General features: G+C 37.0%; 1 protein-coding gene across 3 annotated transcripts in view; it reads left to right on the top strand.

The window, feature by feature from the left end:
• Window positions 1-17,588, top strand: part of LOC136876235 (activating signal cointegrator 1 complex subunit 2) — a 308,530-nt gene that overhangs the window by 149,276 nt on the left and 141,666 nt on the right. The window lies entirely within an intron of this gene.

Below are 17,588 nucleotides of genomic sequence, written 5' to 3' on the forward strand. Positions count from 1 at the left end.
TTGCAAACAAAATGCATTATCTCTGAATGAAATCTGCCTTTCACCAATATTAATAAGGCACTATAAGTTGTTAATTTACATGAAATAATAATAAACACAAGAACCTTCTCAATTCAGAGGAACCCAGAGAGAAACTACTCTTTAAAACCCAAATTCCCTCCCATCAACAAAGGAGGAGATCCAGAAAGTCATTTCCGAGTTTAAGTCCAACAAAGCACCGGGAGGAGATGGTATTATCGCAGAATTGTGGAAATATGTAGACAAAGATTCCATTCAGTGTATTTGTAAGATTATATCTAACATCTGGATAACGGAGAAACTACCTTGTGATTGGACCTTGCCATCATCCACCCTCTGTACAAGAAGGGAGACAAATGTGATCTAATCAACTATAGAGGAATCTCACTCCTCTCAGTGACCTACAAGATCTTCTCCAAGATACTTCTCTCAAGTTCAGAAGCTCGATTGGATTCCTGCATTGGAGAGTATCAAGCTGGATTTAGAAAATCAAGATCATGTGCTGAACAGATCCTGAACGTCAAAACTATTCTCGCAAGAATATGAGCTATTTACCCTTTATGGCAATTTTTGTTGACTTCCAGAAAGCTTATGATTCCATAGATAGACAATCTACAATCTCTCTTTCAAAACCCTTGCTGAATTGAGACTAGATAATGAAGCCTTGAATCTTGTAAAGGCTACACTGACGAACACCCATTCGAAGGTAAAATTCAGTTTGAACTATCAAATAGCTATGATATCAGAACAGGTATTAGGCAAGTGGATGATTTATCCCCAATTCTTTTCAACTGCATGCTAGAGAAAGTCCTTAGTGAATGGACGAAAATTCTATTAGACAGCTCGGGGTTGGGAATTGGTTTCAAGAAGGATAAGTTAAACATCAGTTGCCTGGCTTTCGCAGATGACCTCACACTCCTAGCAACAAGTATGGAGGAAGCTACACACCAACTCTCCTCCCTCAGTCAAATAGCAGCTAAAGAAGGGTTGAGGATAAGAAGTTACACACCAAATCTCCTCCCTCAGTCAAATATTAGCTAAAGTAGGGTTGAGGATTGCCGTTAACAAAACGAATTTCATCGCCAACATCAGAGATGCACTCAACTTAATCCCACACGGGGATACAGTAATAAAGATGACCATACCTTGGAGAATGGATAACTTCAAATACAGTAGAAGTCCGTTACAGCAAGTATGGGATATAACGAGAACCCCGTTTTAACGACCTTTTTTTGTGTCCCTTCAGAATTCTTATATTAAACTATACAATAGCCTTCGGTTACAACGAGAACCCTTTCACAGAGTCATTTGTTGTTATAAGAGATTTTAACGTGTTTTATTTTCCGTTATCGGTATTCATACACTTCAGCTTAAAAATCTAGCAAGAAACTATCGATTATTTTTTTCCGCATAACTCTTGATACTCCACAAACTTAAGTACGGTAAATATTTGTATATTACTGTGATTGTTTTACACAATTGGATTATAAAACCTTCCACAAAAAGATCGACAAACATTGCAGTTGCGGGTCTCTTGCAAAGGATTTTATTGGCACCATTATACTCTCATTTGTATCAAGCATTCACACGAAGCAATGGTTCTTTCGGATATCACAGATTATTTTCTGTTATTGATAGTTATACTCTTCAGCGTAAATAGGTAGCTAAACACAATCTCTTATTTTTGTCCATGTAACTCTCAATACTGAGATTTACACTATTAAAATTCTTCCACCGTTTTGATACTTTTTTATTTACCTTTTAGCAAATTTTTATTTGTCTAGTTAAAGATTTTAAACTTGGATCATCTCACACGACATGTTCGTTTGACATAATCAACATGTATACAAACATTCTAATAGAAGACACTATCAGAATCATTAAGAAGAATTTAACGAAGAACAAATTAGTAAGCATACCAGAAATTGAAGATTTTATTAATGTTTTAAAATTTGTGTTAAATCAAAATTATTTTACGTTTAATAATAAAAAATTTACTGACAAAAAGGACTCTCAATGGGAGCCCCAGCATCAGGAATATTGGCTAATATATACTTAGACTATTTGGAACACACGAAAATTATTAATCAAATAGAGGGTTTGGATTTTTGGACACGTTATGTGGACGATGTTTACGCTATAATAGATAACAGACTCACCGATAGCAATAAAGTATTAAATATATTGAATAATTTGGATTCCAATATAAAATTCACTTTAGAAGAAGAGGTTGAAAAATCACTGAATTTTCTGGACATAGTCACAACAAGAGAAGAAAAAGGATTTTCTTTCAAAATACACAGAAAATCCACTTTCACACTGACCACTATCAAGAACAACTCGTTACACCCTGAGGCACAGAAAAGATCAGCATATTATAGTTACGTTAACAGAGCGTTTAGTATTCCTTTATCCAAATCTGAACGGAATAAAGAACTGTTGTTTATCCGACAACAAGCCCTCTTGAATGGTTTCAACAATAACATGATTGTTAAAATAATTAATAAATTTTCGGAGAAGCAACAATCTAAATTAGCAGTCGAACCTAGTAAAACTGAAAAATATATCAAGTTCACATATAATAATCCAAACATTCATGTAATAACAAATTTATTTAAGAGAAAAAATTTCAAAATTGCATTTTCCACCAATAACAACATGAAACATAGTATTTTCAACCATGATACAATAAATCTCTCGGAAAAAGATAAATTTTTTGATTCCGGTATATATAAACTTACATGCTTTGAATGTAAGAATACATACATAGGACAATCTGGCTGCAATTTTAAAGTTAGATATTTGGAACATGTGAATGCTGAAAAACATAGAAGATTCTCAGCAATGGGATCACACATGACTGCCACAGGTCATAAATTTACCAACATAGAACAAGACCTGACCATCATAAAAATGTTAAAAAAAGGGCAGCTTAATGAACACATATGAAGACCTGTACATTCATCTAGACCAACTTGTAAAGAAAAATGATAACCTTAATGAGGCTGTAGAATATAAGAATCCATTATATTATCAAATTCTAGTATATTTGAAAATGCTTGAGAAGGATCAAGAAAAAAGAATTGGAATTTCTCCACCTACATATAGCCCTACAACTTATTCCTCCTCAGTTGAAGCTATAGGTGACAGCAAGGAAATTCTTGACACACCTATATCCCCCGCTCCTCCACCTCCTCAGGTGCAAGAGCAAGGAAGAACGCATCATCAATATTACACCCGGCGCAAAACTGTGAAAGAATGACAGGAGTTACTGTTCCAAAGGAAAGCAGGCTTAATAAGATTTGACAACTAGGAATTAGTAGTTATATTTTCATCTATGTTAATAATATGAGCCGCACTGTGATATCAGGATTTCTTCATTTCGATAATTACTTATAAATTGTATAATTTTTAATTTATAAATTGATCTTTTTTCATGAATTATTAAGAAAAGAATATTTATTAGGACAATTTCTCTATAGAATATTGTACAAGTGTTTCCTTGACGACTGCTTTCTATTGTAGAAATAATTTATATATTTTCTCTTGAGTTATTTGTTTGTTTTCATCTTGTCAATCTTATGTCAATTTTAAGGTCACTTCCTCTAAAGCATTACTTTGTCAATTTTATATATTTTTCATCTAAACAGTGTTATGTGGCTGAAGATGTTGATAATATACGAAACATGTACCACTTTTGACCATTAAAAATTGCCTTAAGCAATCATTGTATCGACTAGGTGGAAAATAAATAAATACTTAATTGTGAACAGTACATGTTTCGTTCCTACTTAGGAACATCCTCAGCTGTTATTAAAGCTTAGGTGAATTGCTAAGATTTTAAACACGTTAATTTGTAGGTACATTGAATCTCTTAAAAACTAATAAAATACCAATTAAATTAAATGATATTCAAAACAATGTAGGGGTTAGTGTGTTAATGATATGAGAACAGATGATTACATAGTTGGTCAGCTTAAAAAAAAAAAAAAAAAAAAAAAAAAAATAATAATAATTTACTCTTGATTCTATAATAAAGTTTACAGTAGAAAAAGAAAAAGAAAGCTCCTTAAATTTTTTAGACATAAATATAACACGGAAAAAGGAAGAGTTTTTCTTCAAGATACACAGAAAACCCACTTTTACTCCCATTACAATAAAGAACTACTCATTGCACCCACAATCCCAAAAAAGGTCAGCTTATTACAGTTACATATATAGAGCGTTTAATATACCTCTTACACACACAGAAAGAGAAGAACAACTGCTCTTTATTCGCAAACAAGCCCAATACAATGGTTTTGAACTAAAAATAATAAACAAAATAACTGGTAAATTCAAACAGAAATTACAAACTAATCTAACACCCGAAACAAAAAAGAAAGACAAATACGCCAAGTTCACGTTCAATAACCCTAACTTATACACAGTAACCAATTTGTTTGGAAAATATAATTATAAGATTGCATATTCAACCAGCAATAACACAAAGCATAAATTATTTAATTACAATAGTGTTAATTCCCTAGGAAAAAACAAACATTCTGAATCAGGAGTTGACAAATTGAAGTGTCATCAATGTGGAAAAAGTTATGTCGGACAAACAGGGCGCAGTTTTACTGTAAGATACCAAGAGCATGTCAATGCCGAAAGACATAAAAAATTTCCGCGATGGGCCAACACATGAGTTCAACCGGACATCAATTCACAACCATAAGCAGGATTTAACTATATTGCATAAAATAAACAAAGGAGCTCTCCTAAATACATTAGAAAATCTATATATTTATTTAGAACAAAAAAGCAATCAGGACAATAACCTGAATGAAACAATTGACAATAGAAACCCTATACTGTATTTGAAGGAACATTATCAAGTCTTGAAATTTTAGGCAAAAGACACAATACAAATAGTAAAAGGATAAATAAGACCGAGCCTCCGGCATTTTGTACATCCCCTCTCCCCACCCCTTCTAAAGTTGAAGCCGTGACAGTAAGTTACATGCCCCCTCCCCTCTCCGCAGCCTTGCCTCCCCGAAAGGAGGAGCAGACAACGGAACACACACACTATTACTATACTAGATGTAAAGCAGCATCAAACGTCCCTCCAGGGTCACAGTAGAATTGGAGTCTAACAATAGCAAGGTAAAGAACTTTTTTATACATTTAGTTATTACGTAAAGATACATGTTTTCAAACAAATTCCCATTTCCTTATTTTATTTCATTTCAGAAATTAAGACAAAGCTCCCTCCCCAAAAATATTGATCAGCAATCAGCTTCAAAGTTCCACATTAGACTCAATCAAAGGCACTTTAAACAAACTCATAATATATAACAACTTACCTGGAAGGAACGGAAGAAGAAACATTCAACAATTTGAACAGTGTCACGAAGATAAACATTTTAAGAAACTTTTTAACTGCAAACAGACATTTTTAATGTAACAAAATGAAAAATTTTTTAACAACTATTCAAATGAATGGACATAGCTTTTTTTTTTTTAAGCTGACCAACTATGTAATCATCTGTTCTCATATCATTAACACACTAACCCCTACATTGTTTTTAATATCATTTAATTTAATTGGTATTTTATTAGTTTTTAAGAGAATCAATGTACCTACAAAATAACGTGTCTAAAATCTTAGCAATTCACCTAAGCTTTAATAACAGCTGAGGATGTTCCTAAGTAGGAACGAAACATGTACTGTTGACAAATAAAAATTTGCTAAAAGGCAAATAAAAAAGTATCAAAACGGGGGAAGAATTTTAATATTATAAATCTCAGTGATTAGATTTTGATACGGAAAATGAAGGTGATTACTTGTAACTCTCAATACTCCACGTACTAAAGTACGGTAAATATTTGTACATTAGTGTGACAGTTTTACACAATTACATCATAAAACCTTCCATGAAATGATAGACAAAAATTGCAGCAGTGGATCATTTGCAAATGTTTTATTGGTTGAGCCCGCGCAATCAACAGCTCTGGGTGCAATTAATGAGAAACTTGCGTGCGAGTCTCTCTGCGGAGTTCACAGGCCACACATACCCATCTTCAGAGCCAGAACGCCAAGCAGCTACCACCAGAGTACATGAGCTGTTGTTGAGGTTGGTCTAGCGTTGATCACAAAAGGGAATAGAGTAACGTTAACGCCTGTAATCAGCGCTATGTTCACATCATACTATATACCGTATAATGCAAAGAATATCTCCACAACTCCCATATATTCCCTCGCTTGAACTGACATTTGCTTATAGCCGCGTTTCCTTTTTATATTGCATGTAAGAGCAACGAATTGCTTAGAGCTTTAACCTGGTGTGATTCAATTCTCCTATAGCACGATTGGTAACGCAGCTACAAAATCATGAACATCTATATGAAACAGAAGTTTGGAATGTTAGCGACGTCTATATTAACATTAAGAAAACTTTCCTACTAAAAGTTCATTCATATTATTATTATTATTATTATTATTATTATTATTATTATTATTATTATTATTATTATTATAGTAATGTTATTTCATGGCAAATATGATGACACCCTAGTCATTTGAAATAAGGGTCTCTAATGAAATGATCATATAGAAATAGAATACGTTGTTTATTTCTTACATTTTACACAAAAAAAAACTTTATACGAAACATAAATGGTGAATTATAGCCAGTATGAACCCTCCTGTAACACATTTTTCAAAGACGGAAGGTGCCATACAGTACACAGAATAGCAAAAGAAAGAAAGTGTATCTAATATAGGCTGTTATTCCCTACTGCTACAGTCGCCTTCCATTTTCAGTTTATATTTTTGCTGGAGTGGTAAATTTTATTTCTCACTTCGCAAGTCCGTTGCTTAACGTCAAACTAGAAACGCAGCAGTCATATACCGGTTATGGTACTTAATTCAAATCTGAATAACAATGATACCTTATCACAAGAACTCTGTTGCCTCGCAAACACTTAACAAAAAATAACATGTTTATAGAGCTCATAATGTAAAGAGCTAAGGCTGGAGTTCTTCAATCCCAGACACGTCAACTTCACTTTCATTATCCGAGCCACTGCTTGACGATTCATCCTCACTGCTGCTGCTGCTGTTAGTCACATTAATTGTTAGGTGCTCAATTTCAGGTTCCAAAAGGCCTTCCGACTGTATATATTGTTCCCCAGTCTCTCTGACATGACGGGATACTGAAGCCCACTCTTCCGCACCAATTTCAGAAAATCTCTGAACGCAAAGATTTCTAACATCATCCAGCTTGAAGGTTGTCTTTTTCTGTGCCACCCATTGTTTCACATCTCCCCAGATTTTTTCGATGCTGTTCAAATCTGGATGATATGCCGGCAAGCGAAGAACAGTGTGCCCGTATTCATGTAAAAGACTGTCCAGAATATAGCTCTAAGTTCAAGGCTTATTGATCTTTATAAGTTCATAAAGTTCAGTCTTGAACATATCATTTCCGTAAGGTATGTTGTGCTCTGTTAGCCACTTCTACATTTCCTGTTTGCGAGCATTAGAAGTAGGGCATTTATCATACTGAACGTTGTGATAAGGTGCATTGTCTATCACAATAACAGATTTTGGTGGCAAGTTTGGCAGAAGCATTTCTTTCACCCATTTCATTTAGTTCGTGGCATTCATTTCTCGATGGTAATCACCGGATGTCTGATTTGATTTAAATATCAAGAGGCTATTCGGAATAAAACCCAGCTCATAGCCTGCATGAACAATAATAAGGCGCTGTCCTTTCGATATCAGCGATTTAAGACCCTCTGTAGGAGATTTGGTGTTGCACCAAGCCTTCGGTGTTGTGTGGGAGCTGTTGATGTAGGTTTCATCACTGTAAACTATTGGGCGACCCTCCTGACGATACCTAGTAACAGAACGCAAAAATGTGATTCGAGCGCTTCGAATATCATTATGTTCAATCAGCAAACACCTGTTAGTTTCTACCCTTTTCCACCGAAATCCAAGTTCTTTGAAAAATTTTTGCCAACTACTGCATTGGCCCTTGTACTGTATACTTTTTTCTTTAGTTTTGCCTATACAGATTTCACAGTTGGAATTTCTTTCTGAGTTATATAAAATTCATTGATTGTCGTTCAAACAACGCACATGTCAAAATCATCTAATCCAGTGCACGGACGCTTTTTTTCTTTGTTCTTGCGAGGTGTATTGAACAATGCCAATGTTCCTGCCTGGACCTGTAGCAGTTGTTTCTTCACGGACTTCACGGTGCACGCACTTACACGAGTTGCAGCACACACACGCTCCTGCACTTTCTTGGCTGGAATAATAAATTTGTTTTCATCGGCTTCTTTCTGCATAAACTGTAACACGTTAGACACTATTTCTCGATCCTAAGAATGAAGAGTTTTTCTGTATAGTTTTGAAAGGACAGGAGGCATATTGTTATCACTACTATTTCACACAAGTCAACAGTCACAACGCAAAGTGCACTGTTAGGGAGACGTTTTATCACCAAGCTTGCCTCAGATTAACTAACTACTGCACACCCAGCTGTGCGCACCTCTGATCCAAGTAAGGTGTGTAGAGGGAGGTGCGCTGGAGACGAAGGATCCGCCGGCTAGCAGGCAGAAGAAAAGCAGAGCTGTTGTTTAACTGCGTGGGCTCTGCCATTATACTCCCGTTCATATCAAGAATTCAGCGAAGCGGTAGTTCTTTCAGATGTCACAGATTTGTTGGGTTGGTCATCTTGTTATGGCTATGCATTGTCGCAATGAAGAGTTCTTTATCGAGCTACTATTATTACTGTAAAAAATTGTCGTTCCTCCTGGTGTGACTGAATCTGGCGCTTTTATTTATTGCTGTCGTACGCTGAGTAAAACCACTTCTTGTGTTGCTTAAGTCGTAATTTCCATAGTGTGCGTGTCTAAAATTGGTTTCTGTACGAGATGTGAACAGACTGTGCTATTGAGTTTGATTTTGTTTCTGTAGGCTCCGTGTAGGCTCTATTAGTGATATTAAAAGCAAACTGACTGTACTGTGTAGTGTTAATTTGTTTGTCTTCAGTTTTTGGTACTATGAACAGCATAGTACGAACTGTCGGCTGTTTCTAAGTTGTGTTTGGGAGTCTCCGTTCCTTTTGAAAGCAGTATTGGTAATAAAATAAATCCACTTCATTCTGCTGTGACTTAACACATTAAAATGTTGAGTGGGAACGAAAATCGTTAGATTTGGCTACAAAATATGAAATTGTACAGGCTTGTGAAAAAAGCAGTGTGAGCAAAAGTGAAATAGGCAGGCAGTCTAATTTAACATCCTTGACTCTATTTACTAATGTAAAAAATACAGGAAAAAACCAAAGACGCTGTTTTAAAAGGTAACATTCCGAGTGGGAGTAAAAAGCTGCATGGTGCAGACCATGCTGACCTTGAAGCTGCCCATTTTGAGTGGTTTACCCAGAAACAAGCTGCAGGAGTTCCTATTTCAGGGCCCGTGTTAAAATCTAAGGCAAAAGACTTGGATCTCAGATTTAACTATTTCAGACTTCCAGTGCAGCGATGGATGGTTAAACCACCTTAAAGCCAGACATGACATTTCACTTCACACAGTAAAAGGCAAATCGGGAAGTGTAGACGAAAAACCGTCAGTGACTGGCTTCCAATTCTCTGTGAAATTCTAAAAGGTACGAGCCCAAGGAAGTCTACAACACTGAATAATCTGCACTTTTCTATAATTTATTACCCCAAAAGACTCTTGCAGTGAAAGGCAATCCATGCAAAGGTGGAAAAACGCAGTAAAGAATGACTAACGGTTCTTGTGTGCTGCAAACTCGATGGTAGTGATAAACTGAAACTGTTTATTATAAGCAAGTCAGCTAACCCGCGAGCATTTAAAGGCGTGCGTAACATTCTGTGTATGTATGAAGCAAACACGAAAGCATGGATGACATCAGCGCTTTTTAAGCAGTGGCTTCAAGCATTTGAGTCGAGAATGGGATCGAAGAACAGAAAAGTCGTTCTTTTTGTAGGCCCTTGCTCCGCTCATCCAAATGTTGAACTACGAAATATTGAATTGGCATTCCTACCACCAAATTGTACCAGTGTGCTATAACCACTTGATCAGGGCATATTTAAACTCCTTAAACACTGCTTTTGTAGCATACTGGTCAACTCATTGATGCGTAGGTTTGAGGTAAAACGAGTACTGAGATGGAATGTACTGGAAGCTATCCAAGGGATTGCAGTGTCGTGGGAAACCATATCTCCCGCTACAATTTCTGCATGTTTGACATGCTGGCTTCCGACGAAGTGAAACAGAAAGCTTAATTATTGAGGAGGAACTTCCTCATCTCAAAGTGCCAGATAGCTGGAATTGTGTCTCTTCCCAGCTGGAAGTCACCTGTCAATTTGAATATGATGAAAAGGCTGCTGAAGGTTTGCCTGTTTGCGGGGGTCAGAATAAAAGTGAAATTCTTGAACTCGTTAAGCCTAATAACTCATATGATGAATCCGACGAGTGAGGAGGACGGGGACATCATAGACGTACCAACACAGTCTGCAGTCATGAATGCTTTAGATGTTTTAAAAACAATTTATACATTAAATGACACATCACTTGATGATTTAGTGGCTATTCAGCGAGTGGAGAATTTTGTGATATGGAACACCATTGCCGGCACAATACTGAAGCAAGCGAATTTGGACTCCTTCCTGAAGACTGTTAGATAACTATTGTATTCAAATTTAGTGTTGTGAATGGAAACTTTAATTGCAAATGTAATATAGCCTAGAATAGTTTTAATGTTCATTTTGCACGGTGAAACATTTTTAAGCAATGCACTTTTTGCCAGTTTTGGTAACTGATCCCTTGTTTGAATTATGCTGGTGTGTTTTATTTAGTATTATGAAAGGTGGTTTGTTGAAACTCAATTCATCACCTGTCGATCAAAGACTTTGACAGAATGGGCATGTACCTGTCAAAAGTTGTCACCAGAGTGCAGCATTACCAGGACAGATCCCATATGTAACGTGGCTAATGGCAAATGCTAAGGAAATTTTGTAGATTCTGACATTTACATGCGTGAATAATGCCAAGTGCGTGCTGCTGTGTACCACTGTGTAAAAACAGAGGTGGCATAGGTTTCCAAAGGATCCCAGTTTGCCACAAACCTACTACACTGGCGTAGCAGTGATACTCCCATGTGGCACGTCCCAGGTGGCGGATAGGGGTGTCGTAACTGGCTTGCCGGCGGCCTTTAGGGAAATAACATACCTCTCGCGGACCAAATACACAACCCCCTGTGGGTGTGGGACGCAGATGAAGAATACACCCACGGTATCCCCTGCCTGTCGTAAGAGGTTACTAAATGGGGCGACCAAGGGATGATTGTCTTAGAACCATGAAACTGCTTGTGATTAGTACCACCACGTGGGGAACACCATGGGTTGCTTATACTTGCGCGTAGTACCACTATGTTAGGTACACAATAGATTTGTGATTAGTAGCAACAGAGTGCATTGCCAGCTTTTACAGTACCTGTGATTAGTACCGCTATATGAACGACACCATGGTTCTGGCTTACCTATGATTAGTACCCACTATATGAGGAACACCACAGGATAATGTGGGGTCCTTGTGGGTAGTACATTATGTGATGAACACCATAGGTTTGCGTTGCCTGTAAATGGTGCCGCAAGGTGCGAAACACCATAGATCTGTATTACATGTGCAAATTTCATTACCTGTGAGTAGTACCGTAATGTGTGGAATACCGCGAGTCTATGCTACTTTTGATTAGTACCCCAGCATGACAAATACTATGGTTCTACTTTGATAAGTACCATTATGAGGGGCGGATGACTTGGATTTTGGACCCCTTTAGACTACAAGTATCAACGATTCAGTATTGTGCTATAGAAGCAGTCTCTTGGTCAGTAATACTATTGTTTTATGTCAGTTTATGTGACTGTGAGGCATTGCGGGTCGGATCCACTGTTTGTTTTAAATTCATATCCATCCATTCGTTCTTCATCCTCACGTTTTAAATTCTGGTTAGTGGAGGATTTTGTACTTTTAATTTGTCATCACATTTCGTCTCATTTCATGCAATTAGGGGCCGATGACCTAGATGTTATGCACCTTTAAACAACAAGCATCATCACCCAGTTTGAGAAAACAATGAATAAAACAAATTTGGCAGATTAAATGGAATCCAGCTGATAGCAGTGTTGTTTGTTTCAACCATTATGCACCCAAGGATTATATAAACTCTACTTGGACCGAGCTCGATAGCTGCAGTCGCTTAAGTGCGGCCAGTATCCAGTATTCGGGAGATAGTAGGTTCGAACCCCACTGTCGGCAGCCCTGAAAATCACCAGGCAAATGCTGGGGCTGTACCTTAATCAAGGCCACGGCCGCTGCCTTCCCACTCCTAGCCCTCTCCTGGTCCATCGTCGCCATAAGACCTATCTATGTCGGTGCGACGTAAAGCAACTAGCAAAAAAAAAAAACTCTACTTGGAGAGGTAGGGCATGTAATTCAATTGTCAGTAACATAGTTTAGAAAATAATGGTTCCTTAAATGGCTGATTGATAATTAATCGCCTTTAATCCTGTGCTTATAGCAGGCATGTGCAGTAGGCTTACAGTTATTGCCCTATATATTAGAAAGATCTGCAGAAGTCATAGCTACTCCTAACCTATTTAACATTGCATTTTAATGCCAAAATACGATCTGCTATTCCATAATATACCACAATATGTTCATTTTCAGGGGGCAATATACCTCTTAAAAAGGCCTTGCAAAAGACAGCTGTGCCTTCAGTATTTGCATGAAAAAAGCAAAGGAGGATAGTGAAGCTGGAAAGAAACAAAAAGAGACATGACAGGAGACAGCTGCTGTTAATCCAAGGAAGCAAAGATAGCAGTGTCTGTGTAGCCAGAATGATTTTGAGATTATTGATTATTGATTACATTTGTCCCTTTCCAATTCGTGAAGAATTAAGGTTTCTACTACTGATCATCCCCCTAACCAAAATACAGCAAGGCTACAATCTACAAGTACTGCAACACAAACTGAAAAAATAGGCGTATAGTTAAAAAGTGAAATTTCTAGAATATCTCACTTCACCAAAATTAAAAGCAAATTTGTCCCATACGTTATACATTATTTTCGAGGAAATGACAATATGCTTCACCTACCCATTAAGAAGTTGTAGATTTATTCTTTTTGACTATCATCATTCTAAGAACCAATTTACACTACAATTTCTACTTCTGTCTCCTAAGTCTCAAACATTTTTAACACTTAGATAAGATTCATATATCTCCAGTGGAAGAGGTAGATATATGGCCTTCAAAACAGAGATTTTAAAATTATCCAACCACACGCTTGATCATAGATTCAACTGAATGCCTCGCCAAAAAACCATCTCTTCCAACAGCTTAATAAGCAACACTCTCCTCCTACAAAAATACAAACACAGTAAAGGTTTTGGTTAGTTCAACACCAGGTGGGTTAATTTCAAATATATTTCACAATGCTGTGGGAGTGGAACTAGTGATAGATGATGGAAAGAAGTGACATTCTGGAAAAAAATTTACTTCGGTGATTCCATTATGGCTGATATGGGATTTGATATACAAGATATGCTTGTTCCCCATGGTGTCACTGTTAACATCCAAAATATTTTAAGAAAACGAATAAGATTCCAAGTGAAACTTTGAGAGGAGACAGGAAATTAACGAGTAAAAGGGTACATGTTGAGAGACTAATAGGCTTGGGTAAAACATATAAAATATTGCAATCTCGAATGAGTCCCTCACATCATATTTATTTGTTATATGCTCTGCAATTTTAGAAGAAATACTGTTGGGAAGGATGCTTGATTAGTAACATTGAAGTCAGTTTTAACTAACCGTAGTTTTAAAATACAGTACCTATAAATACAGAACTTCTAGTGATGTGTAGCAATTTCCATTATACTTGTTGATCAGTTATAGGCTTACAGCCTTTTAGGATATGAGAACAGGTGCTTATTATTGTAGGAATTAAGTTTAAGAACAGAAATTATGTAACAAAATAAATGAAATGTGTTAAATTGTGATTTTACTTAAGGTAAAGGATGTTGCAACATTAAGATTACAAAAAATTACTTGTGTTTCACAATGTTTATCAACTCATCTCTTATTCACTGCCTAAGTATAGGAACTTATTTATGATATATGAGTTGTGATGGTTATTGTGAAAGAGTTTTAGTGAAGAAATCACATGTTTAATAAATTCTTCATTCCTATGAACAAGGATAACTTTCATGTCCCTGAAGGTGTATATTACAAGTCTACAAAGACTTCTTTCAGCACAGTACAACTGCCCTCTGATAGTAGTGTGAGTGATCAGTTTTCAAAGCTAGGTTTCCTGATACATCACAAAGATACAAGTATTCCACAGTTTCACAGGAAACCATTTCATCTCTGCATGCATATGGATACTTGATTTCAAGAAGTTTATTCTCATCCAGAACTCGGTCAGGTGAAGCATACAAGTATGGATGTTCTGTGCTTATGAATAATCCACACTCATGTGCCTTCATAGAACAAAGTTCCTCAAAAGCTTTTACTGTCACAGCATCATACTTTCTTCCATGAACAATAGCAGGTGTAGACAATTCATAACTTGATGTTACTTGAGCTAAGAATTGTTTTGTGTCAGTCCTCTTTGTTAGGTGACAAACACGTTTAAACCATGGCTAGGTATTGTGATGGAGCAATCCCATGGAGAAACATCTTTCAACTTTCCAGAATTAAGAATTTCTCTTACCAGATCCAAAATAATCATGCTCATTATCAACAGCTTTAAGATGTGCAGAGGGATACAGCTGTAAGATTGGTATGAGATTTGGGGATGGGTAATTTGCAGTGAAGTTTATGGATAAATTTCTGAAGTACTAATTGTATGAAGAAGTAATTCGGAACTGGTATGGCCGGGGATCATGACTTCTTATATCTTGAACAGATGACTTGACCTAGACTGCCTTTAAAACTAGTGCATTAGCCTTAGTTGGGGAGGCTTTACATTTTTTTACGTGGAAAGATTGTAGCTGGCTGGTACAGGTTTCCTGGCAGATGAAGGTCTTGCTGGTATTGAAATCCAACAAAGCATGTAATGTAGTACATACATGTTTGCAATGAGCAAATGGTCTCATACCAGCACTACATTCACACTGGCACTCCTCAATTAACACATGGGTGACAAGTCCTGAGAAATCTCGTAGTACACTCGCGAGCGGTAGGTGACAGGCTCCGAGAAATCTTTGTTTTATTCACGACATAGTTCTTGGTCTCCTTGTGATATCTCTTGACCATACATTGAACTATTTTGGATTTGCACACTGAGTAGAATAAATCGTAGATGTATATCTGCCACTTTTCTTTTATTTGCGGCCTTCTTTTATTCTCTGATTTAGTTTCGAAATGTCTTTCTTTCTGCCGGTTCAGTCAATGATAACATGGAGCACTCACGTAATACAGTTTTAGCTGACTACGATATTTTAGAAGAATTGTATGCCGATGATCGTTCAAATGGATTGTGAGTTAGTGGAGATTGAATGTGAGAGTGATAGTGGAAGTGATATTCAAGCCCCTACACGCCATAATTTATATAGTGTGCTCATTTATTCATGTGACTCTGATGACAACAACGATGTAAATATCAATGATGTATTAGGAATTGATGCTGAAGATGTTTTGATAAAGACCCACACCAACTTTAAAGATAAAATCTTGACTAGTTTAATATTAATGTACATGTGCACTCCAGTATGCTCACTAGAAAAATGTCCGGTCCACAGGGTATGTGATAAGCTCAAGCATCCGCTCAGCAGTGTGTTAAAAAGTCTGCTATTTTCAAGTCTACATGGTATACTATATTTTTCCTATACTCTGATCTAACTCTGCCTTTAAAAAAAAAAGTAAATTCACCTTCCTGTGCCTAACGCAAGCACAAGTACCTATCTTTGTACATTTTACTATCCACACCTGAATCTCGTTACTCACAGTTCTTCAAATATCTCGAAAATCACTGGGCTGTCACAGTTGGAAGTCTGTACTTTCATTAACGTCCTTATATACTACTGCACTTGGTACTTTCATTATGAAAATACCTTCCTCCTCATTCCGCATTAAATGTGGCATCATAATCTTCGAGCCTATAAAGGGTAAAGTATGAAATGTTACGCGGATATTGACGTTTAAAGCATCCGTAAAATTGACATTGTACAGCTAGGCCTAGGCCTCTGTCAGTTTAAGAAATATAACAGCATTAATCCAAACAACAATACCTCTTTATAAGTTCACCCTTCCTACCAAGAATTTTCGCATTTCTTCTGAGTTCCACCTTCAGCTGAAATAAATTCCAGTTCCCATATTTTTTTTCACTATTTCGATGCCTGACAGAATAGCCGATTACATTAGAAAGAGTGAAGCATGTCCACCCATTCGTATGCGCCAGGACCCCTGCAGTCCTCACTGCACTCTTGTGGTGGCAACACGAAGTTCGCTTAGAATATCACAGTCGACTTGATGCGACGCTCTAGCTAGCTCCTTACCGGCCTTGACAATCGGGTCCATGCATTGTAATCAGAGTAGATTCATAGCTTGACACGCGGCGCTGTCGGCCTAAGTTTTCGCGGTTAAAATGTATATTTCTGTGTGGGAAAGATATTGACTTTGATTGCCGATTTATCGTAATTTAGAGGTATGGAGAATGTTACATAGGTTAATACTGTTAAAATGATTAATCCTAAAGGCTACTTTCGTTGAAATTTGCCAAAATAATGTCATGAAATGAAACTGTGAAGGGATACACTAGTCCAACTGACGTTCCTTAACCCATTCGCATCCTATTTAAATACCGTAGCAGTTCACTGAGAAAACCCATTTAAATTCTGCACTATGGCACACACTGTGAGAATGTGGGCCACAGTGAAGTCGGCACCATCAAAACACACTGACGGGTCTTACCCCTTCAGGAGTTAAAAGCGCGTAGATCTTCAATGACATATCCACAGTCAAAAACATATCAGATGTAAGGCTTTTCAGGCGTTTGCTCTATTAACCAGCGTTTCGTCTCATGACTGATGAGTCAGTGTCAGACCTAAGACGAAACGCTGGTTAATAGAGCAAACGCCTGAAAAGCCTTACATCTGGTATGTTTTTGACATTTTTGACATGCTCTATTGGTGAAAAATATCTAATTCCCTCCATGGGAATTTAGAATTTTCCATATCCACAGTCTACACAAAACTATGGCCTCTTGGAAGGTCACGTGGTCTCGCCATAGACTTGCCCACCATCATAATTTGTATCCCTTTCCGTGTCATCAGCATTACTACATGCATCACTCGAACTCGAACTAAGACCTTCAGGGTCTATTTCGTCATCACAAACATCACTGTCTTCATAATCACTCTCTAAAACACTATCTATTAGCTTTCTTATTCCATCTTCATAAACATCAAAACATCTGCTTGATGCCATGATTGCAACAGAAGTGAGCGAAATAATATGAACAAAGATTCTTGTATCTCTTGTTCCAGAAG

The sequence above is a fragment of the Anabrus simplex genome, chromosome 6 (genome assembly GCF_040414725.1).
Source record: "Anabrus simplex isolate iqAnaSimp1 chromosome 6, ASM4041472v1, whole genome shotgun sequence".
Classification (NCBI taxonomy): domain Eukaryota; kingdom Metazoa; phylum Arthropoda; class Insecta; order Orthoptera; family Tettigoniidae; genus Anabrus; species Anabrus simplex.